Raw genomic sequence first — 23,570 nt, 5'->3', positions numbered from 1 at the left:
TCGGCGGGCAATGCCCCTGGCCCGTGCCCTGTGCACGTCTCATTGATAACCATGTGTCTGCCTGTGCCTCGGGTCAGAGCCCTTTGATTTGAGCTTGCCTTGTACCAAGAGGCTGAGACGTGAGAAAATTATGAGCAGGGGAGAGGAGAGGGACCTTGTGACAAGTGGCAGCTGTGGAGAAAGGGGCAGGCTCCATGCCCAGGGTGAGCGCCATCTGGGCGGGAGGCCTGGCTTCCAGCTGTGGGGGCTCTGGAAGGGCAGAGCCTGGGAGGAATGATTCTGAAGCCACTGCTATGGAGATGAAGGGGCTGAGAGTGTAAATCTCAAGTAAAAAGGTAATTGAATGTAAGAGCAAACAGTGCTCGCTCTGTGTTAATTTTAGCTCTTCCCCTGGATACAAGACGCTGTATTAGTGTTTTATTACCATTTTGTTTGCACTAATAAAATAGTAAAATTTATTTCAAGGAAGTTGAAGGATGGTTTTACAATGCAAATTTGAAGAAATTGGACTTTTCATTTATGCCTCAGCTATTTTAAATCCTGACGCGTGTAAATTAGCTACAGGGACCGTGTAGACCCCACTGATGAGGATTTTGGAGGCGGGAGCCCTGGCAGAGGTTCCAGGCTAGCTGAGGGCAGAAAGGAAAGAATACTCTTTGGAAAGGCTGAAGCCAGTCAGGTGCCTGACTGGGTGGGACAGGGTGGTGGGTGAGGGAGTGCCAGGCATGAAGAACTGTAGGTGTAGGCGGGTACATCACACACTTGAGTTAGTTGGTAGAGAAACCTATGTGACCATGGATTTCAGATCTTTATTTTTTCTCTTGGTCCTTTGGCCTTCTTCCTGTCCTGACATTGGCCTGTATTAGCCTGGTAAACCCCCAGGGGAGCTGAGCAACTTCTGTTTGGGCTAGACATGACAGGTAGACCAGTTGTCCAGACCACACTCACCCTCCAGGAAGAGACTACAGGTTTGAAGGAGAGGAACCATTGGAACTTGGAACCTAAAAGCAACCAGAGAAACCACAGGCTTAAGCCAACCAGACAGGTTGACAGGCATATCTGTCCTTCCTTGCTCTTTTCTTTTGAGAAAGCGGAATAAGGCCTTCTCAGTGAGCCAGCATCCTTTCAAGGAGGGACAAATGACTAGCCAGACCTAGGTGTGGTGGAGTCTATAAAATAAAAATTTTTTTAAGTCAATAATCCTGGATTTCATGGAGCTAAAGGTAGGTAGAGAGGGAAAGAAAGGAAATGGGTGGTAGGTGAGATTCTTCTTGAGTTTTGGGTGAAGATTTCAGGTTGGATCTTGTTTTATCCAAACCGGTTTATTTATCTCTGAAAAATTATCAGCAGCAATGGCCCAAAGGGATGCATTGGGGACCCACTTCCAAAAGGCAGGGAACCGAACAAGTGTTCTAGTGTCTGGCAGAGTCAGTAGGGTGTATTGCCCAGGGTTTTCTGGACATCTGCCTGGTGCAGTCGAAACAGTGAGTTGATTTGCTTGTTTTCAGCCATAACCGCCTCCCTCTGTCTGTCTCTGTCTCTCTTTCTCTCTCTGTGTGTTCTAGTATATTCTTGGGTGTGTGTATATATGCATACTTTCAAAGGTAAATGCAGTTAAGGAGAAGATTCGGTGTTGACATTGTCTAGATCAGAACGGAAGAGACTGGAGGGATCTGTCAAAGAAATTGGAGAAATTGCTGCAGAAAACCCTTAAGGATGGTCTTGACTGCTTGACTGCAGAATTGGCATTGGGGACAAGAAGGGCAGAACATGCCAGGCCTGTGGCTTCTCCTGGTGGCTAATCTGCAGGACTATATCTGGAGCAGAGAGTACTCACACTGACTCAGGTGGTGGGCTACCTCTAAGGGTCAGGTAACCTCCGGTTGCAGGGCTGGCACTCCCACGGGGACAACAGCGCAGAAAACCTCTCTGCCAGGGCATCTTCAGGCTTCTTGCAGATGAAGAAACTGTGACTGGATATCTAGGGATCAGAGGGTTTAGAATGTGCAGGAGACAAGGCCTGTAGTAAGCCAGGAACCTCCTCCTCTCCACACCACCATACTTGGGAGGCCCTGAGCTGACAGCCAAGGGCCATAGACAGGGTCCGCATAGCCAAGGCCAGGGCAGGAAGAGTATTGCCAAAAGGAGCAGGCAGGGAGGAGATTTAAAAGCGAGGGTGTATCGTTTGGCTGTGGAAATGGTCTATAGCTTTTTGACACAGGGAGATGCCCTGCTGTGTACCCAGGGATTTAGACAGGGCATCAGGCAGGGGGTTACACTCCAAGGAGATTTCAACCCAAAACTGTAATTACTCAGGGAACAGACAGAAAGAGGAAAGAGGATTAGTGGGGTGCCCTGCTGGGCCTGATGGCGCAGGTGGCACTGGAGTGCCTGGCCTGCGCATAGGCATTTGTCAAATCTCTTCACTTGGCTCTGGATTTGGGTCAGAGCTATGGTGGTCTTTCCTGAGAATGCCCAGGACCCCCAGGCACCTCTTTTCTACCTATCTACTCTTAACTGTCTCCAAGCTGCTTCTGGAAATGTGAGGACCCTCTCATCAGCTTCAGTGCTGGTACCCCACATCCCTCTTCTTAACATGTGTCAGCACCCTCTAGTTGAATTGACTTTGGGCCCTGAGGTACCTATGTGTGCACTGAGGACAGGTGTCCTGGGGGACACCAGCCAACAATTCTACCTGGTCACAGTAAGCCCTGATTTGTGTGATTTGGGGAGCCTCTGGTCAGTGCCCAGGCTATCCTAGTTTCTACTTTAATCTGAAGATGAGCAGGTTAGGCTCTGAGATCTTTTACCCAAAAAACTCTACCCTTCCTCTCATGCCACTCAGCTACCTCTTCCTCCCTGCCAGGAATAGCAGCATTGTGCCCCACTATTCTAGCCCCCTGACTCACCGCCCCCCTTTCCTGCACCTGTCAGCTGTCTCCTGGACTGTCTGGCTTTGCTGCCTCCCGTCCCGTCCTCCCAGGCCAGCCCCACCCAACCTCCACCCCTCGGCCCCTTCTCCCCCCTTCCTGTCTCTGCCTACGGCTGTCTCTACCTGCCCATCGTCGCCTGCACACCTGAGGAGCCCCAGCTGCCTAGTGGAGTGTAGCGAAGCTCAGGGTGTTTACCAGACAGCCAGGATAAGGTGTTAAATCCTGTTGCTGTCTTCCCAGGGCCAGCTTCCTCAGATGGGCTTCCAAATCCCTAATCTTGGGGTACATCCATGCCCAGCCAGTGTTTGATGGGAGCTTTGCTTTATGATTGAAGCTCAACCCAGCAGGATCTACTGTTGGGTTTGGTCTGGGTTCCTAAACGGTGTGCAATGGCATGGGGTCCATTCCCTTCCTCTCTTTGGTTCTTCCTTCCGCCCTTCCTTCCTTTCTTTGGGAATCTTAGTAGGGGTCTGGATGAGTCTCAGCCCCCTCACCACTGTGATCACAAGGCCACACTGGGAATGTGATGTGTCAGGCAAGAGGGTCCAGTTTAAAGAGTTTGAGATGGATGATGGGTGAGGGAGGAGGTGAATAACACCCCTCTGAGCTTCTCATTGCTGTTCTTCAGGCCCAAAGCACAGTGGCCAAAGTGGGGTTTGGTTGGGACATCAAATGCCCTGACCGGGTCTAGGTACCTAGAGCATAGCTGATCCTCACTGGTGTCTCGATGTTGGTTTGGGGGTGCCAGTGCCAGGGAGGAGGCATGCTTCAGCTCACCATGCCCTCCTTAATCTGGCCAAGCCCCTGGGGTAATAGGAGACTTCGCATTGCTCCCGGTGAGCAGGGACGCTGAAACACCCTGTGCCCCCTCTTGGTGTGCAACGGAAGATGGAAGGCTCTGCTGTCCCCTAAACTGTTCGATTCCTGGAGCAGGGCTGCAAGAGGCTCCCAAGCTTACTTCCTAAGCTGGGAGGTCTGAGAAGGGAAAGCCCAGAGACCCCTGAGTAGTGGTGGGGTGTGCCTGGATTCCCTCTGAATCATTTCTCTGAACTGACCTAGACAGAATCTTCTAGTTTCAGCATTTCTCCGTGGCCAAAGATGGCTTCTCCCCCAGCCCCATCCCCGCCAACCCCCACTCCAATCCCGGAAGACAGAAGGCTCTTGGGTTTCCCAGCAGCTCAGCCTCCCTCTCTCTAGGTTTCTTCACCTCACTGCTCGTCTCCAGGTGCCACATGGCTCCACCTTCCCAGTCTTGCCTCAGTCATCACTGTTGCCAGCTTTCCTCTCTGTTCCCTTTTGAGATTTGTGCCCTGAGAGGAATACAGGAGTCCCCTGAGAGTCAGTTATGAAGAGACATTCACCTTCAGGCTAGGTCCATGGTCAACTCCTTCAAGGTCAAGGCTATTAACCTATTGGCTGGGCTCCCTTGGGCCCCCATGGTACTAAACTTCCTAATTTTATTTGGAGCATGTGCTGGTGAGCAAAGATCAAGATGTGGTAAAGAAGACAAAAGAGGGGACAGTGCCAGTCCAGAGAGTGATGGTTTCGAGTTGGTGAAGAGGAGGAGGAAGGAGGTGAATTAATTCATTAGAAAAACTTGTTTACTGGCTTTGCTTAGGCGCCTCCATTTTAAAAGTTTACAATAAGTCGCTAATTAAAATACGAAATTAAGCAACAGCTCTGTTCCCCCCCCTCACACTTTAATTGCATGATTTTTTGTGATGTAATTTCTGGAAACACCCAATGTACCTCACAGGGCTGATTATTTGATAAACTAGAAGCACCTGAAACTGGCCCACCAGACTAAATACATGAGTTCAAGGGGAACTTAGGGTAGACTGGGGATGACAGAGAACTGCAGTCAGCAGGCACCAGAAGTACACAGCAATAGCAACTTCTAAGTAAGGTCATTTACACACACACACACACACACACACATACCGCATGCACGCACAGACACACGCAAGCACCAATCTGTGTATCTCAGGGAGGGGGAAGCCAAAATAAAATCCAGACGAGGTGGGCCTGTCACATAGTGTCCCCTGCCCCTAGGTTGATGCCCTGGGGGAAAACACAGCTGGTATCCCCCTGTGTCTGTTTTCACTCTTGGCTCAGTGGTCTGGGCTGTGTGCTTCCATCCCGGACTCTGCGAGGGATTTTCTTTGTTCCCCTCATTCTGAACTAAGCCCGAGAGTAGGCAGGTGACTGGGAATAGTGGCTGTCCCTCTTAGAAAAAATAAGTCTGTCCATGCCCTTGCCTCAGAGCTGTTGTGGTCCCAGCCTGGGGCTGGCCCTGTTTTCCTGACTCCCATGAAAACTTTGGTTTCTGCAAGAGGAGGTGGGAAGTCAGGGTCCAAAGTGAGGCATGGATGCAGGCTTTCCCAGTCAGCCCCCTGCCCACCCTCACCACTCCACCCCCACTCCCTACCTCCTTTGAGATAGGGACCTATCTGGGATCTCCAAAGTGCTAAGAACCTGCTCTGAACTGACCAGAGGCCTGAGGAGAAAGCTGGTGCTTGGTGGTCGGTGCGCACGTGTGTGTGTGTGTGTGTGTGTGTGTGTGTGTGTGTGTGTGTGTGTGTCAGGCCAGCATCACTGAAGGTGTTGGCCCTTCTTGACACAGGACATGGGAGACACAGAGTGTCAAGGCCAGTTTCTTTCTCTATATGGCAGCTGAGTTACTAGCCAGGGGCTCCAGTAATTTCTTTACATCTTTTGCTCCTAGTGAAAGAGAATCACTTCCCTTTAGGGTGTCTTTAAAATATATATATATATTTGGAATTGGGTGGCGGTGGCGCACATCATTAATCCCAGCACTTGGGAGGCAGAGGCAAGTGGATCTCTGAGTTCAAGGCCAGCCTGCTTTACAGAATGAGTTCCAGGACACCCAGGACAACATAGAGAAACCCTGTCTTGAAAAACAAACAAACAAACAAACAAACAAACAAACAAACATTTTGGGGAGCTGGAGAGATGGTTCAGTGGTTAAGGCACTGTCTGCTCTTGCGGAGGACTGGGGTTTGGTTCTCAGTTCCCACATGGCAGCTCACAATGGTCTGTAACTCTAGTTCCAGGGGATCTGTCATCCTCTTCTTGGGTGCCAGGCAAACCTGGTTAGCTCACATACATACAGAAAGGACAAACACTCATACACATAAAATAAAAATAAATCCTTAAAAATGTTTTTTTCTCCAGCTTATGAGTAAGTATAAAAAAATTAAATATAAAGAAAATAATTTAAAACCAGGCAGGGTATAGATAAAAGCGTTTCAGGGAAGTGCCAGCCCTCCGCTGAGCCACAGCAGTGTGCCCTGGGAAAATGATGTGGCGTTCCTGAGCCTCAGTTTTCTCATCTATAAACTGGGAGTGGTGGTAACCATGAACTTAGTTGGTTAAGAGTCTCTGTGACAACCCATCGGAAATAGTTAACACTGAGCCCGGCGTGCTGCAGCACACTTAAATATTAACCATTATTATAGTTAATAATGGTTATTCCTGTTGCATTGGGATAAAGGGGTTTTTAATTTTTTATTAAGAAAAGCTATTTTTACATCAATGAGATTATTCCTCTAAACCTGTCTTGTTCAATACAGTTACTCTCTAGTCGCATGTGGCTATTTAAATGTAAATTAATTAAAGTTAAATAAAATTAAAAATTTAGTTCCTTAGTCATATTCACCCTATTGCAAATGCTTGGTAGCCACACAGTCTCCCGGTGTCCAGAGACTGCCATATTGGACAGCACCGGAAGTTCTGCTAGGCAGCCATCAAAACAGTGCTATTCAAACTTTTTCACCAAATCTAGGGGTTTGGTTTGTTTGTTGGGTTTTTTTTATTGTGGGGAGGGGGGTTGGATTTGTTGTTTTGAGACAGGGTTTCCTCTTTATAGCCCTGCTGTCCCGGACTCACTTTGTAAAGATTGTTCTACTGGCTGTGTAGTACTCCATCATATGGCTGAAGGCCTTTCTTCGTATTGGTTTGAGCTCTCTGCTCTCTCTTCCCTCCCCTCTCTGGACTCTCTGGACTTTGATTAGTTCTGCCGGAGTCACCTCTTCCTAACACTTACCCTGTGTTGTTCTCTGATTGGTGAAAGGTAGTGAGGGATTCTGGGAAGACCAGGTGGCCTCCTGATTGGCTTCCAAGAAGGAGGGGCCAGGACAAGAGTCCAAGGGCTCTCGTCAGTGTCCCGTGCTTCCTTCTCACTGGCTTGTCCACTGTTTCACCTCACAGGGTGGGAGACAGGAAGGGCATGAAGGACCTGCTGGAAGGAGTAAAAATAAACGAAAATGGTCTACCCTTTACTGACCAGAAGGCCCAAGGTATAATTTAGAGCCCAGGATAAAGAGAGGCAGCCTGTCTCCCTTCTCCTTTACCCCCGCTTCCCCTCCCCCCTCTTTCCATTTTCTAGTGTGTGTGTGTGTGTGTGTGTGTGTAGACTAGAGGGTGCCTTTCCCTTTTGCTTTCCTTAATTTTTGAGAAAGGGTCTTTCACTGAGACTAGAGCTCACAGATTAGCTAGACTGGCCTGTCTCCACACACCCCCTCCGCCTCCCCACCCCCGGCTCCCCACCCCCGCCCCAGAGCTGGAGTTGCACATACACACCGCCATACCTGGGCTTTAGTGCTGTGTCTGAACTCAGGTCACCGTGCTTACACAGCACGTACTTCACCAAGGAAGTCATCTCCCTGTCCGGACAGTCTCTCTTGGTGGGAAAAATGCCACCTAGTGAAAAATCAGGGACTTCCAGAAGGACAGGGAATGAAAGTGTTGTGAGCTCCCAGGGGAGGGGTGCTGAGTCTCCAACTTGGGGGCCACCCCAGGAAGGCTGTGACTGTCCTTTGCCTGAGTGAGCAGTAGGGTGATGCTAGGGTCGTGGCCCCGCTTGTGTGAGCTCTGGGTGGAGGGCTGTGGGCAGGGCCAGCAGGGCCAGTAAGTAATCCCGGGCAGCAGGCAAGACAGATAGGGAGAGCCAAAAACGGACCTGCTGATGTGGCCCTTTCTGCTTGCAGCGGATCATAAAATATGGCTCAGATTTTCATTACGGGCTCTATCGATTATCTTCTGGGATGGATGAATTATAGAGAACATTAAATTTTTTTTTATAAAAGCAAGTGAGAGAGGAAATATCTGAATGAGTTTGGGTGGTCGATGGCAGAAAGGCTGAGCCACCAAGCCTGGTCTTCAACTAGGATGAGAACAAAACCTTTCAAGGCAGACAGCTTGTGCCTCCAATTTGGCTTGCAGGACTCCCCGGGCATGCTGGTCAATGGGGAAGACCTAGGCCCCTTTAGACCCCCTTGCCTATGCCCTGTCCTTCCTGAAACTTAGGTTCTCCAAAGGACTCCAACTTGGAAGCAGGACCTTTCCCAGACCGTCTGGCTCCATTGCAGGGAGTCAGGGAGCCCACACTCTTATCCTTTTCCCTCCAGTGAGCTCCTGATCCTGGAGATGCCAGCTGGGCAGAGAGAGGGTTCAGAGGGTCTCGCTGGTCTGATGTGGCCAGCACTGCTCAGCAGGAACTCCTGCAGAATGTCTTCCCCGGCTCCTTCTGCCATCAGTCACTGGCACAGAGGAGTTCTTTATTTTGTCCCCTGGGAAGAGAATCCTGGCCTACTCTGCATCTCCAACCAAGTCAGGTTGGAGCCTCTAGTGCTCCTGAGCCTCCGCCCCTTGCTTGCCCTCTCACCCCTCACCTCAGCCTTCTCTTGCCCAGTAGCTCTGGATTCAAATGCTTCCACTTGTGTGTGACCTTGGGTGTGTCCCACTCTTCTTAGGTTTTCAACTCTGCAGAGGAGATTAATGTCTACCTCACCGAGTCCTCAGGATGGTTGCATATGAAGGGGTTTTAAAATCCCAAGTACACAGTGTATAGTCATATGAACCATTATTTTCTCCCTTATTGTAGCAGGGTCTAAGAGCCCTCTCGCCCACTGCTTCTCTGTGTGACTTATCTGCTATTCCATGTGCTGGGTATTTTTCTTGGGATTTTAACCATAATAAAGGATGAAGTCTCTGTGCCTAGTTTCAGGAGTAACTCTTAGTATCTCCATTTTATGAAACTGAGAAACTGAGAGGGCAAAGTAATTTTTTCCAGCGCCACACAGTTCAGGGGTGTCAGGGGTGTCAGTGTCAGTGGATTCATACCTGGGCAATCTGGTTCTAAGGCTTGTGCCCTTAGCCCTTGTGGCCTGTTGCCCAGTGGCCTGGCAAAGTGGTATGCGTGTACGCGTGCGCGCGCGCGCGCGCGCGCGCGCGCACACACACACACAAGCACGCCTTTGACATGCTGTCTGGTTGACTTGACTTCCCGACTCTCCACACTGAATCTGGCTACCTTGGTTTGTCAGCCACTCCAGCCTTTCCTCAGGCCGTGCTCTGAAAGGAGCAGACTTCTCCACACCTCCACCTGGTCCACCTCACCCAGGCTTCACCTAGGCTTCTGTGAAAGCTGGTGGTTTCCATGGATAGCCGTCTCCCTCTGGCGACACACCCTTTTTTGTATAACTCTGTTCCCTAGAGTTGATTGTTTTTGGCACAGCGCTCTGTAAATTCATCCAACAATTAAAAGGGGGGAGGGCGAGACAAAAAGGAGACACACAGTAACAGTAGCGTGAAGGGTTTGGAGGGAAGGGGTGTGTGATGTGTGGGCCCCTGGCCCATCCCCTTTTCACAGCAGGGTAGCCCCTTAAAGGTAGAAAGAGCCACGGAATGGGCTGGGTGGGAGCTAGGCTTTTGGAGTTCTGGTTCCTTTTATTTGAACTGTGTCCTTGTCTCATCTAATCTCACCCCCTAACAACTAAAAGGCCCCCTCTCAGAGCCAATGCAGCCAGCTCCAGAGGTCACGCGAAGCCGCAAGATGCCAGTTTGGCGTGATTTGAATATTTACTGCCCTTGTTTTGGTTAATTGTGTGTGTGTTTGCTCTGAGTGTATACCGTCAAATCCCGACCCTGCTGGGCGTCCCCGTCGTAGGCTGTGTGAGATCACAGAGGAAAAATGCAGTGGAAAACACTTTCATGCCGCAACACATCATGTAGGATTTTTGTATTTAAGATGTGGATTTTTTTATTGTGTTTTTTTTTTCTTCTTTTCCATACAACCCTGAAGTTGGGCAATACGCACGTCTGTGTTTTTGTTTTCACTCCGGGTGGCTTGTGAAATCTGTTCATTAGCGCTCTGTCCGCTCCCCACCCCAGGATCCTCTACCATCTCTCCTGGCTCGTGTGGATCTCTCCCTGCCATCTCCGCGTAGTCTCTCCTTTGAAGAGACTCCGGTGCCTCCCTCCCTGTGGTGCACACACTCACCTAAGATAAAAACCAAGGGTACCCTAACCCTGCTCCCCAAGCCCACGCCTCAGAGGCAGGTGTTCATTATGGTAGGACGTCCTAACATGGGGATTTTCTGCCTCTCTGTGGAGGAAAAACATCAGTGGACCCCTATCTGGGGAGGAGCAGAAGCTGTCCCATTCTCACAGGACCTCCTGAGACAGCATGGTCCTGGCTGTCACCAGACACAGTCACGGGTAGGGCGCTAGCTGAAAGCCCGTTCACCAGGTAGATTTGGGTGTCCCTCCTGCTTGTCTGGTGTGCGTTCAGAGGTCTGCCCTTCCTCCCACTTTTAAGCCTGGCCAGAACACCTGAGCACAGACATTGCCTTTGGCTGCAAGGTCCAAATGCTTTCAGGCAGTCCTGGTGTGTTGCTGGAGACCTGTTTCCAGGCCGGGCGAGGTGAGAGGCAAGAGGGCACAAACCCTGGGCAAGGGTGAGCAGTGATCACACAGGGAGGGGTTTCGGGAGAACTTTTGGGGGGTCACCAGCTTCCGTACCTGTGAGCCATGTGACCTTTGGCTGGTCAATTCATATCTCTGTTCTTGCTCTCTCTAATCTATCCATGGGGCCCATACTGTTCCTGCCTTTGTGCTATAAAGATTCATCGTGAACATGTGTAGAACACTTGGCACGGGGCTTGTCAAATTCATCTAGTTAGCTAATACTGTCCATCCTCATGTGAGCCGACTGGCAGAGGGCAAAAAACACTCACCCACTGTGCCCTCTTCTCACCTGGCACATAGCAGGTGCTCAATCTTTTAGGGGGAGGTCAGTTGCAAAAGGCTCAAGTAAGCAAAAGTCCCTTGGAACCTGCACATGGTGGATTCGATGGGTTCGTGGAGGAGAGACCAACAGGCAGGTTGGGGCTCAGGGGAGCCGAGCAGACTGGAGTATGAAAGTGGCCAACGAAGCCATTCCGCTGGGTGAGAGGGGGAAGCCACATCGGGCTCAGCTTGAGTGTGACATGAAATCAGGGACTAGTTCAGCTCCACCAACACTTACGCCGCCCACCGTGGGCCAGCTGTTGTGCTAAGTGCCGGAGACTCGGAGATAATTAAGACCTGGGCTTTGCCCTTGAGGAGTTAAGAATCCAATGGTGGAGACAGGCCTGTGAACAAATTACTCCAGTTCTGCATGGGATTTAGTGTCGTGAGGAAGGATACATGGAGAGTGGAGCAGAATGGCATATGAGCCCTCTTGGGAGAGGTTCTGGAAGGTTCTTAAAAGAAGAGGGTAGTTATGATTTGGGGCAGCTCTGGAGTCTGCTTGCCATCCTTGCTGACTTGAGCCTGTTGGGTGGGAGGAAAGATGATGCCTGTCATTTTCTTCCTTGCCCTTCCAGTCTTGTGAGGATCCCAAGCATTTAGGCGATTAGCTGGCTCCAGGGAGGGCCGTCTTAGGCTTAAATGGCAGACCTTGGCCTCAGTCCGCTGGTTTTGGATCTCCCTCCCAGGGTTATGTCTGTCACTGTCTTTGGCTTCTCACCTCTTCGTTTGGGCCAGCTGGTTAGAGAACCTTTAGGCTCTGCACATACTGACTGAGACCTGTGCCTCAGCCCTGGGGCGTGTGGCGTGGGAGGGCCACAGTGCTTGAAAGGCTTTGGGGCCTTGGTTTGGTAAATGGGTCAGGCCACTTGGTTGAGGAGCCTTGGAACAAGGTCATGCCACCCCAGCAAGGCTGGGCAGGGATGGCAGGAATGGGGAAAATTGAGGAGGAGGTGGCTTAGTCACACCCTTTATTCAGTCCTTCTCTCCTGGTCAGGCCCCCACCCCCCACCCATGGTCTGGAGGAGACAATGGCCCTCTGGGGTCTGGAGTTACCTCTTCCCTTCTAACTGGAACCCTTCTTGACCAGAGCAGGAGACTCTGGGGCACCTCTAGCATATGGTTGCACTGTTGTCTTCTGGATCCTTCTAGGAGACTGGGAGGTACATGCTTCTCTCGACCTCTTGTCTGGGCAAGTGTGAGTGCCCCAGTGTGAAGCGGGAAGGGGTGTGTGTCAGCTCCAGTGGTGGATTTTTATAGGATACTAGGTAGAGATCCCCACAGGAGGGTGGTCTGTGGTGCAAGCTCTCTATGGTCCAAGGCATCCTTTCCTCTGGCCCACAGCCATGTTTTTAGCCAGGGCCAAAGGCTGCCTTTGGGCTTTAGGAAATTCTGTACCAATAAGCAAGAGAGTTTCAGAACCCAAAGGAGTGAGTCTCCCAGTGGCCCTGAAATTCCCATTAAAGTGTTTTTTCCTCTTTTTTAAAGAAAAAAAAATATTCCCAAACTGGAAAACAAAGGAAATCCACTTCCCCCAAATCACACGAAACTCACATTAGGGGCCTGGCGGGAATCCATGGAAACCAGGAAACACTCTGTTAACCCTGTGTGGTGCTGAAGGGTGGGATGGGAGCCAGGCGAATCCGCCCCTTGCTCCCTGGCATCTTCCATCCCAGCTTTCCCTAGGGAAGCCGGTCCTGAAACATTAGTACCCCAGGAGAGAAGGACCTGGTGCTGAAGCTGGCCTTCAAAGAGCCGGCTCTGTTCAGCTCAGCCCAGCCTTGGGAGTCAAGAGAGGAAGGGGCCCACAAGCCTTGGGGAGACACCCACCCCCCGTGGGGAGACTTTGATGCCTGGGTTAAGTTAGAAAACTAACCAGGCTGTTGCTGGTCCATGCAAGACCATATGGGAAAGAATGAGCCACTTGGGTAACACAGGGCCACTAGGTATGGGATGCTGCCAACCCCAAAAAAGGAGGCCAGGAGGCCCCGGATTTCAGTGTCAGTTCTAGATGCAGGATGGCTAGAAGAGTGGATAATGAGAACACCCTCGGGGTTCCATGCCCCACACCCTTATGTCTTCAAGGCCTGACTACCATGCCTGAGGAGCTGGGTGCTTGTTTGTGTACTTGTATTTGCACGCACATTGGGCTCTTTCTTTTTTATTTTTCCTAAAAAGGCTGAAAATATTTACAGGTTTCAAGTTGAAATGCAAACAGGAAAAGCCCTTTAAAAAAGTGAGCGAAGTGGATATTCAAAACAGGAGTCACCATGGAAACGCCACAATATTTGCTTAAATTGACACAAAGGTTGCCGGTAGTAGGGCTCCAACTTTCTTTAGGCCACTGTTTTTGGCCCGGCACCTATCACAAAGGAGGCTCTCCCAGCAGCCTCCTTTGAGGGTGTGTTCACACCCTCTTTCCTGTCTGTGAGATGGAATAGAGCCATAGCAGAGCAGAGGGGGAAATGGAGAAGAAATCAAATTTACCCTCCTGGGTAGCTGGAGAGACACCTGTCGATTCTGTCTTTAGACTCCCATAAGGCAGCACAGGGGGTCCAGGAACAGCCAGGAGCTCGCCCAGTGGAAACCTGGAAAGAGCAGGGGGCTAGGAACCCAGCACTGGCTGTTTCTGTTGTGTGGGTCTGATCTGTTGCCAGTGTTGAGTTGAGCCATTCTCAGGCTGACCTTTGACCCCAGGTGCCAAGCCTTGGGTGTGATCCCTCCGTTGTTACCCAGGCTGGCACCCGATTGGCCTACTATTGTTTCCCCATGCTTGATTCTTTTATTAGGTATGACACTTCATAGCAATTGGCTAATAATTGTGCAAAGGGCACAGTGGCTGCAGAGTCGAGGTGGCACGCACCATGGCAATGCCACCTGCTGATTGGCAAGGCAGGTCCAAGAAGCTCCTGCTGGTCACCACACAGGGAGCTGGCACTTTCCCATTGTCCTCTGTGTATGGTAGCTTGGTGGGTTCCAGCTGTGATCTAACCACCTTTAAAATATTTAAAATTCTATTTACTGCCTTGTGTGTATGTATGTGTACACACACACACACACACACACACACACACACACGCACGCACACACGCACGCACACTTGGGCACATATGCCATGGTGCAAGTGTGGAGCTCAGAGGATGACTTGTGAGAATCGGTTCTCTCCTTCCACCATGTGTGACCCAGGAATTGATCACAGGTCATCAGATTTGGCGGCAAGTGCCTTTATCAGCTAAACCATCTTGCCAGCCCAGAAACTTAATCCGTTTCCCTCTCTCCTCTTGGCAGGCACACAGACCTTGCTGACAGAAGGCGGACCCTCTCAACCCCACCTGCCCTCCGACTGCCTCAGCCACCCACTCCTCCTTCCCTGGGGGACCCCAAAGCTGCCCAGCGTGCATTGGAATGACTTCGGACCCTGGCCTCTTGGAACGCAAAGGTACCTTCCCTGGTTCCCAAGATGCTCTGGGAAGTGTGGGCTGGCTAGTTGGAGGGTTGCCGCTTTGGGTCCTTAGACACCTCTGTCACTGGACTGTGCCCCAGGAGCTCATATACCATAGATAGGGGGGAAAAGTCACATGGAGCCGAGAGCAGGACACCTGCATGTCAGCCTTGGCTTTGCCATCAAACTTATTTCTTGCACACCTCCGGGTCTTGGCTTCTTCACCCATGAAATAAAGAGGTTGGTACAACTGACCTTAAAGAGCACTTCCAGTGATCTTAGGGATATGACCTTGAAGGGTACAGCAGTGGGCAAATACCCCATCTGATGCTACTCCAAGATCAAAGTGTTAGGTCACTCTGAATTTCGCTTGGGGACAGCAGGGTGTGGCTGTTCTGTGCACGCCAGCTGGTGTGCACACAGAAAGTCTCACAGGCTGCTCTGCTCTGAGTTTGTGGAAGGAGCTGGCCTGGGAATGACCTGTCAGGGCTATCTCCAGCCCAGGCTGGATGTTTTTTAGTGGATAAGGTATGGGTGCCTTTGATCCAGGCATGAAAACATCCCCTCATCTATGGCAAATCACTTAGCCAGCCACAAAGTGCCTATAGCTGTACTGTCCTATCTGACTGCGGATATCGGTATCAGACACAGCAGTTCTTGGTGGCATATTGGTCATTAGCAGTATTCTTAAAAAAAAAAAAAAAGCAAAACAAAATAACACGCACACCCCCAAACCAAAAACCAGCCCAGAGAAGAGGCGTTCACACCATTGATGGGCATGGCCTTAGAAAGGAGCCTGGGGAGGAGGGGATCAAGACTGACTGTCTGGGGAGGGCAAGACCGGGGGCCTCTCGTCCTACATGTGCCAAAGGACTGTCAGCATCTCTGGCTTCTCCACCTATGCTCCCCTCCATGGGCACCTGGCAGGAGGGTCCTTCCCTTCTCTCCGTGGTCTGGCTCTATAACTTGTTTGTTTGTTTGTTTGTGACAAGGTTTCCTGTCCTGGAACTCACTCTGTAGACCAGGCTGGCCTTGAACTCAGACAGCCACCTGCCTTTTGCCTCTCAAGTACTGTGATTAAAGGTGTGTGCCACCCAGCGCGTAACTCTGGACTCTAAACTCCGAGGTTAGGAAGCACTGGGAGAGCTGAGCATCTTGCCATTCATTAGGGGTTTACAAGGTCCCCAAGGCTGCAACTTAACTTCATTTCAGGCCGTGGTTCCTTGGGAACCAGCCGAAACCCCGAATGTAGCCCAGGAACTTTTAAATGAGATGCAGATGTAGCCTTTGGTCTCTAAAGTGGCTGAGATCCTCCTTTCTGGTGTCTAATGTGATCATGCTCTGGCCTCAGTCTGTCTGTCTTCAAGGTGTGTTGCTGCTGTCCTGTCCCGCAGTAGCATCGGGGGTGTCGAGACTATTGCCTGAGAAAGCCTGTGTGGAGAGTCCGCTGCCCCAATGTCTCCTTTGGGTCTGATGCTAACATCTTGACTTTTTTTTTTATTAGAAAAAAGATTGTTATTATTATTTTATGTGTTTGAGTGTATACTTGCATCGTGTGTGTGCCTAGTGTCCTCTGAAGTCAGACAGGGTGTCAGATGCCCTGAGACTGGAGCTACGCATGGTTCTGAACTGCTGCTTGGGTGCTGGGAATCAAACCTGTGTCCTCAGCAAGAGTGACAGATGCTCTTAGCTACTGAGCCAGCTCTTCAGCCCTGAATATGGACTTCATTGCCTTCCTAGGCTCTTCCGGCCTGACTCTGCTTCCTGAGAGGATTAGAATGCTGAGGAGGAAAGAGCCTCAGCCCCCACCCCAAGGCTTTCTAGTGCCCTGCCACCAGCAGGCTGCTCACGTGCCGCAGAGCCCCTTTAAGGCACTAATGCATGCCTGCCTCGTTCTTCATGATAAGCTTTTTGTTTTCTTCTTTCTCTGGGCAAAACATGCCCATTAATTTTTCCCTTTCTGAAGTTTCCACTCACTGTTGACTCCCAGGGGCCATGCCCACTGGGAGTAGCAACCCAGCACAGTGTATGGGCTCAGCGGGTCCAGAGGGACTCCTGCATCCTGGCATCGGCTGTCTCCAGCTCTGACAATGAAGCTTGGGAACTCTGAAGAGTCGGAGAGGGAATGTCAAGGCTGGGTCCCTGCTCATTGACCCAATCCTTCTCAGAGACGGACTCGACCGAGAACTGTGGTCATTACGGCAGGGATGCCTTACCAGGGTGTGGCCACGGAGCCCCTCTGGCTCAGGCTTAGATTTTTTCCCCACTCCTGAAGGTCTTGCAAAAGATCTGGTTGTATTCAGTTGGCACAGAGGGTGTAATGTCTGCAGCTCACTCCCCGTGGACGACGTGAGGGAGAAGCCCCTGCTGCCATAGATTTCTGATAGGAAATGTGACAACACCCATCCATCCAGACCTTGGGAATTGGGACATGGTAGGGTGTGATAGAGCCAGACCCTGAGGAGGTGGCAGCTGATATTAAAGATGCCAAGGGGACAGCTACCCAAAGAGCAGGCAGGAGAATATTCTAGAAAAAGACCACGTGTGATTTAAAGGTCCTCGGGGGTGGGAAACTAACTACTTTCAGTGACCAGACTGGTCACTGGTGGCTGGGGAGGCCGGAACGTTCAGCACATTGTGTGCCAGGGACAGGTGGAGGGATGCCTGGGGGAATAAAGTAATCTGGCTTGCTTTAAAAGACAGCAAAAGAGGGTGTCCTAGGGAAAGCGCATCACGGGAGCAGCAAGTGGAGACACCAGGAGTCAGGGGAGCAGTGGCTTCGGCCACCAGAGGAGGAAGATGGCTGAGATGAGGAGAAGGTGGCAAGGCTGAGAAGAGAGCAGGCTCTGTGTGTGCCCGGGGGAAGAGTTAGCGTGACTTAACCAGTGAATGGGGTGACCAAGAAAGGATCCCCAGGATGCCTGGAACATGCTGAGCTCCCCATGCGCCTGCGTCTCCTCTCTCTCCCGTGTCCCATGATCTCAGTGGGTTCATGTCCTGTATATTGAGAGAGAATGCCATCTTGGAGTCAGGCTGGCTGCTAGGTGTGCTGCAGTCACCGTCCCTTTGCTCTAAGACAGTGCCTTTCCACCATGGGTTCGGTGCAGGGCTTGATGTCCTTTGGGTTTCCCTCCCTGTGGCTTTAAACGTGATCTGTGTCACCAGAGCTGACTTTCCCTTTCCTGGCCATACAGATCCTCAGACAAGTGTCTCCAAGGGCTGATAAATAGGTTAGCTAAGACACACCGGGCCAGCCTGGCCTCAGCCCACCTGGCTGGCTGGGATCCTAACATTCTTTCCACATAGAAAGGTGTGAATTGTAGGCATGCTGGGAGACTTGAACCCAGATTCTCTCCTCGTTTCTGAGGTTTCCTTCTCTGTATCCTGGCATTACCTATATAGGCCAGGTTGGCAAAGGCTACCCTGGCTATGAGGCTGTAATGATGAGGCCATCCTTGACATCTGTGCGGCTCTGGATGCTGCCATGTATCCCAGTGGCAAGAGAAAGGTCTGACTGGGCGAGAGGAAAGCTGTCACTGCGGGCTGCCGGGCCTCATGGGTACTTACTGGTGCTGGCAATGTATCCCCAGCCATATGGGCCAGCTCAGCCCTCCAGGAAAGCTCAGGAGGCTTGACCTCCAGGGGGAGTGACAGGAAGGGCAGGCTGGTGACATCTTGCAGGGGGCGTAGAGGGGTGTCCCAAGTGGGAAGCAATATGTGGCACAGCAGCTCAACCCTCCAGGAAGCTCTGGAGGCCCGACCTCCAGGGAGAGCGAGGGATTGAGCAGAAGGGCAGGCTGACGCGGGTAGGGGCTGCTGGGGATATCCCAGGCCCACAGCTGGTGCTTCTGTCTGGGCTGTGAGGGAAGAGTCAGCTGGTTGTCCTGGGTGTGTCTGTTTGCCTCAGGGGAGGGTGTATCTGGGTGCACACGCCTGTGTCTCTGCATGCGTGGGAGGTCCCTCTGCTCTCTACCTCCTCGGTCTGCACTAGATCCATGACCTTCACTTCTAACTGGACTGGACAGTTCTAATGGCATCCTCCAAGGCTTTGATCTGACAGGAGGCTGGCAGCTCCCGAGCACACAGCTGCCGTGCAGGATGCAGAGGGTGGGGTGGGCAAAGGGAGGCACCAGTGAGCGGAAGTAGGGTAGTCTGTCACCACTACCCCGGGGTGTGGAGGTGCTCTAGGGGACCCCGCCTTGGGGTGAGTGGGTGTGTGACTGAGAGATGGTTCAGCAGGAGTCACTGGTCTTTCTGTTTCCATTCTGGATAATGCAGGTACCTGCTGACAGCTCTCTTCCCCAGTTTCCCTTGTGCCTCCTGCCTTCCGGTGGAGAATCCTGTTTAGCACTGGTCCAGGGGAAAACAAGGGAAGACTGGCAGTGCCTGCCAGGTTTAGAAATATCCAGCAGGGTAGTTCTCGTATCGTGACCTGGGGGCTTCTGAGGGTTGACTGACCCACAGGAAATGGACACTCTGCCTGACCTTGACCCAGAGGCTTCTGAGTGTCCACAATGAAAAGGTACTGACGGGAGCCAATGCTCGAGGTTTTACATCTGAGAGGAGTCTGGAGCTAGGGCTCTGGATTCATCTGTCTCCTTTAGACCTCAAGTTTCGCCTGTTGTCCCTGCTTCCTTTGGCTTTGCATTTGTTTACAGTTGTGTTTGTGTGTGTGTGTGTGTGTGTGTGTGTGTGTGTGTGATTGCGCGCGCGCGCGCGCGCACGCGTGCGCATGTGGAGAGGACAGAGGACAGTTTGCAGGATGCCTGTGTAAGGTCCCAGAGGCTGAACTCTGGTTGTCAGGTTTACCTGTACTTGCTGATCTATCTTGCCAGCCCTGATTTTTGTCTTTGTTTCCTTTTGTTTGTTTTTCAAGACAGGCTTTCTCTGCGTAGCTTTGGTTGTCCTGGAACTCTGTATGTAGGCCAGGCTGGCTTCACACTCACAGAGATCTACCTGCCTCTGCCTCCGCCTCCTGAGTGCTGGGATTAAAGGGGTGTTCCACCACTGCCAGACTTTTTGTGTGTGTGTGGTTTTTTTTTTTTTTTTTTGAGGTAGGGTCTCACTCTACCTCCCAGGCTGGCCTCTAACTTGAGCTTTTCCTGCCTCAGGTTCCCATGTACTAGGGTCACAGACATGCACACCATGCCTGGCCCTTGTCTTATCTTATTCTAGCATCAACACAGGTATATCCCTGGCCCAGGTGAAGGTGGTTTAGCATGGAGGTGGGGCACCAAGCTGAGGCTCCTGTGGAGTGCCACCCACAGTTGACTGCCTGTCGCTCCCATCAGGCTAGTGGAGGCCTTCGCTCGGTGTTCTCTCGATTTCGTTCCTTGGGAATGGGAGTCTCTTCTGACCCTGTACCTTGCAGGGAACCCATGGCCAAGGTAGGTGAGTGGAGGGGAGTATAATTACACATTACTTTCTCCTCCAGAAATGCTAATCGGGAAAAGCAATTAAAAGCAACTTTTTTTCCCTTAGTAATCTGCGTTAAGAGCTGGTAATGAAGTTTAGGGCCGTTGTGACTCAATATTTCAGCTTCACCGACTCAAGTCAAAACAATCCAAGCCCAGGAGTTGCTAACAGTTGAGCTGGGCCCGGGCAGCAGCTGTGAGTCCTCATGCTGCCTCTCGTCACTAGTGGCCCATCCTGCCTGCCCGCTGGGCAAAGCAGAGCGGTGCCAGCTGGGAAGGGGGTCAGAAGACCAGGACGGGGCGTGCCCCTAGGTGCAGCGGCACTGGCGTATAGGGGCGGAAACCAAAGAAAGGTGAGATCCGAGAGTCTCTGGGAGGAAGAGGGTGCTATGGGAGACCACAGGCTAGACCAGGGTTCAGCCCCGACCTCTGACCTTTGCTCATTCTTCTCCGATCTTCATCCACTTACTCATCCTTATTGAACCTCTCATTTAAGGAAGTGAACAGAAAGGGTCAAGACCTCTGGTCCTCTTGGAACTTCCATTGGGTGGAGAGAAACAAATGATAACGAGATAAACGAAGCAAATGGGTATCAGCGGCCACACATGCTAAAGGGAACATTAAAGCCGCTTTGGAGACTGGAAGAAAGGGGGTGGGGGAGGTGGCTGGCATGTGATTTTAGGTGTGACTTCTGGAGAAAGGGTCACTGAAGTGAAGACAGAAAGGGAGTGAGGGAGCCATCTATGCTAAGTAGTATCTAGGGGGAGAGCAGTTCCCGTCAGAAGGAATAGTAACCGTGAGATCCCAGAGGCAAGAGCCTGTCCCAGCCCCGCCTGGTGGAGGCAGGCAGGAGGCTGGTGCATGAAGATCCTGCATATTTTGTAGACTGTAGTGAGAATTATGTTTCGTTCTTAGTTTCCCGGGTGAAATTAGACTCTTACTGAAGAGTTCTGAGGCACATGATCTGATTAGGCGGGCGCTCTTTATTAAGACGTGTGCCCAACTGTCCGACTCCTCCTGTCATGGTCCCCAGGGCAAAGGATCTCACCAGCCATGCATTTTCATCTGGGAGCAGACGTGGGTATGTGTGTGTGGGGGGGTCTGTCTGCTCGCCCCATCTCTAGCCTCAGTCTCCTCCCAGGAAGCAGTTTACAAACAGGGTCTTGTCACTTTAAGTAGCCCCCAGCTGGTTTCCCTGGCCTGCTTTATCTGGAGCCCAAGTGCAGTTGTTCTAGGGCCGATCCGCTTTAGCTAATTAATAATCTGACAGGAGACACCCAGGGGATTAGCTGCCGAGCTGAGCTCCACCAAGCCTTGGCGAACGAGCCCTGTGCTCCTTGGGGACATGGAGGTGACTTTGAGGGGTACAGGCAGAGGGGACCCACCACAGGTGAGCAGTGGCACAGGGAAGTGTAGGAATAACCACTGGAGGGAATGGGGACAGTTAGGAGAAGAGTCCCAAGATGGGCAGACATGAGTGGAAGCTTCCACTACCCCTGGAGATCCTGGAGAGCCCCCTAGCACCTCAGGTGTCGCTGCTGAACAGCCTGGATTGAGTTGCCAGCGTTAGCCCATTAAGATATAGGACCGAGAGTGAAATTTGAAGTTCAGATAAACGGCAAAAATGATTTTTAGCGTAAGCATGTTCCATGTGATATTTGGGATATACTTACACTGAAAAAGTATTCACTGTGTATTCGACATTGACATTTCCCTGGGCATCCTGTCTGTCCTTCCTGGAGAGGACTGGAAGCTTTGGGGCTTCCCCTCCCAGAGAAGCAGGGGTGGGGTGGGGGTGGGGGAGTTCTTATAGGAAAGAAGTGGCACTCCTTGGGGAGCTGTCCGAGGACTTTGCAAGCAGGGCGGGGCCGGAGTCGCTGTGACTTCCACTGCTTTTGCCCAGAGAGAAGAGGTTGGAGGCGAAAGGCTGCCGCTTGCCGGAGTCTCTCATCCTGTATTGGGTTCAGGATGAGATTCTTAGATGTGTGTAAGTCCCACTGGGGCATCTGGGCTGGAAGCAATGTCCTGTGGTCACTTACTCTCAAGACACTATTATCTAAGAGCAGGCTTCAGGCTTCTCTTGAGGGTAGGCCTGAGGTTCCTGGGGTTAATATTGGGCGCTAAGAGCTCTCTTCTGAGCTCAAAAGAGGTGGCAGCCATGGCTATGTGTGGGGGAAGGTTAAGTTAGGGACAAAAAACCTGCTATGTAGGGCTTCCTCCATGTCTGAAGCCTCTGAACAGAAACTGCCATCTTCGGACCTCTGGAGCCGACTTCCCCATGGCCTTGGAGTATCCCTGTGCCAGCTTCAGGAAGGGCGGGCCATCCAGAGAGCTGGGCTGCCTAGAATGTCATTCTGGGTGCCAGAATTGAAAATCTTTATTGGAAAACTCGACGGGATCCTAACTGCTCCCTCTTGTGACCTCTGTCACCCTGGCTCTGTTCCCCGTGGTCAGGGAGCCCAGTGTAGTAACAAGGGCCTGCCGCCAGCTGGTGGAAGTCCAGCTTGCAGCAGCCAAGGGGCCTGATGCCAGGAGGGCAGTGCCCGAGGTGGGAGCTCTCTGGGCTGCAGGAGATAACGCCATCCTCACCCTCAAAGGGTTTCTCTCGCCAGCCCCCCCCCCCAGGCAGCCTCCTCCCGGCCTTTCCCAGCACCACCAGCTTGGGAGTCTTGCGGTGGGAGCAGAAGGGGCTCGGGGGTGCCGAGCTGGTGGGAACCTCTTCCGCTTCCTGAGCTCTCAGCCTCTTCCCCAGTGTGCCCAGCGGTTTGGCCCTGGTTCTTGAGCCGTCTGCTGCCCGCGCTGCCTCTGACCGACATCGTTAGCGTGGGCATTTATATTTCATTAACGACATTAAGCCCAAATGGCATTAAAAGCAAAGCTGGTGATAAATAGCTTATTAATAAACAGGGAGTGCTCTGTGCTGCCTGGCCTCTCCCAGCCCCTGTGTTAACCCTTGCCGCCCTAGATAAATAGGCTTCATCTCAAAGATCAGCCTCCGAAAGATGGGGCCCGGAAAGGTCCCGTCACGTGACCACCTTCCATCTGGTTCTGCTCACATCTGTGTGTCTTGGAGTCCATGGGGCCAGCTCTAGGTCACTGGGGTTCACACAGACTGGCCAGTCACCTCACAGTTTCTATTCAGATCTCTCTTCTCCTTCTTACTCATTTTGATTCTAGGGATAAAGAATTTAGAAAATGTAGCTTTCAATGCCACTAACCAGCCTTCTCTCATTTCTGAAAGAAGGTCCTCTGAAGGCTGTTTAGAGTCATGATGCCTGTGAAAGAGTCGCAGGCCCAGCGGTTTAGCCCAGCTAGTGTAGTCTGCATGCCGTGAGCATGTGTGGTAGCTCCAGTCATCCACAGAAGCATCCTGTTCAGCTTCATTTCACAGTGAGAAAATAAAGCATATTTTGCCAACCTGGGCTGGCTCAGTTGGGCGAATTGTTGCCTAGCATGCAGGAAGTTGTGGGTTCAGTTCCCAGCAGCATGTAAACAGGTGGTGTGGTGTTTGCCCATAGTCCTAGCACTTGAGAGGTAGAAGCAGGTGAATCTCAAGTTCAAGGTCACCCTCAGCTACATAGCACATTCTTGCCCAGCCTGGGATACTCAAAACCATCTCAAAATGGCAAACTAAATTGGCAAGCCTGAGGCCCAGGGAAGCAAGTGGCCTCATCAGCTAAGGCTTATATC

At 51.6% G+C, this 23,570-nt stretch overlaps 1 protein-coding gene across 3 annotated transcripts in view; it reads left to right on the top strand.

The window, feature by feature from the left end:
- The window catches only part of Casz1 (castor zinc finger 1), a 143,932-nt gene that overhangs the window by 19,707 nt on the left and 100,655 nt on the right, over window positions 1–23,570 (top strand). For all 3 annotated transcript variants that reach the window (XM_055615185.1, XM_055615187.1, XM_055615186.1), the window contains exon 2: window positions 14,313–14,463. The gene's annotated coding sequence lies outside the window, so the exon portion shown is untranslated. The remainder of the gene's footprint in view (window positions 1–14,312; window positions 14,464–23,570) is intronic.

Source organism: Psammomys obesus, unplaced genomic scaffold, assembly GCF_907164565.1.
Source record: "Psammomys obesus unplaced genomic scaffold, mPsaObe1.curated_primary_1811, whole genome shotgun sequence".
Taxonomy (NCBI): Eukaryota; Metazoa; Chordata; class Mammalia; order Rodentia; family Muridae; genus Psammomys; species Psammomys obesus.
The sequence above is the reverse complement of the archived record's forward strand: the minus strand, read 5'-3'. Positions and strand labels throughout refer to the sequence as shown.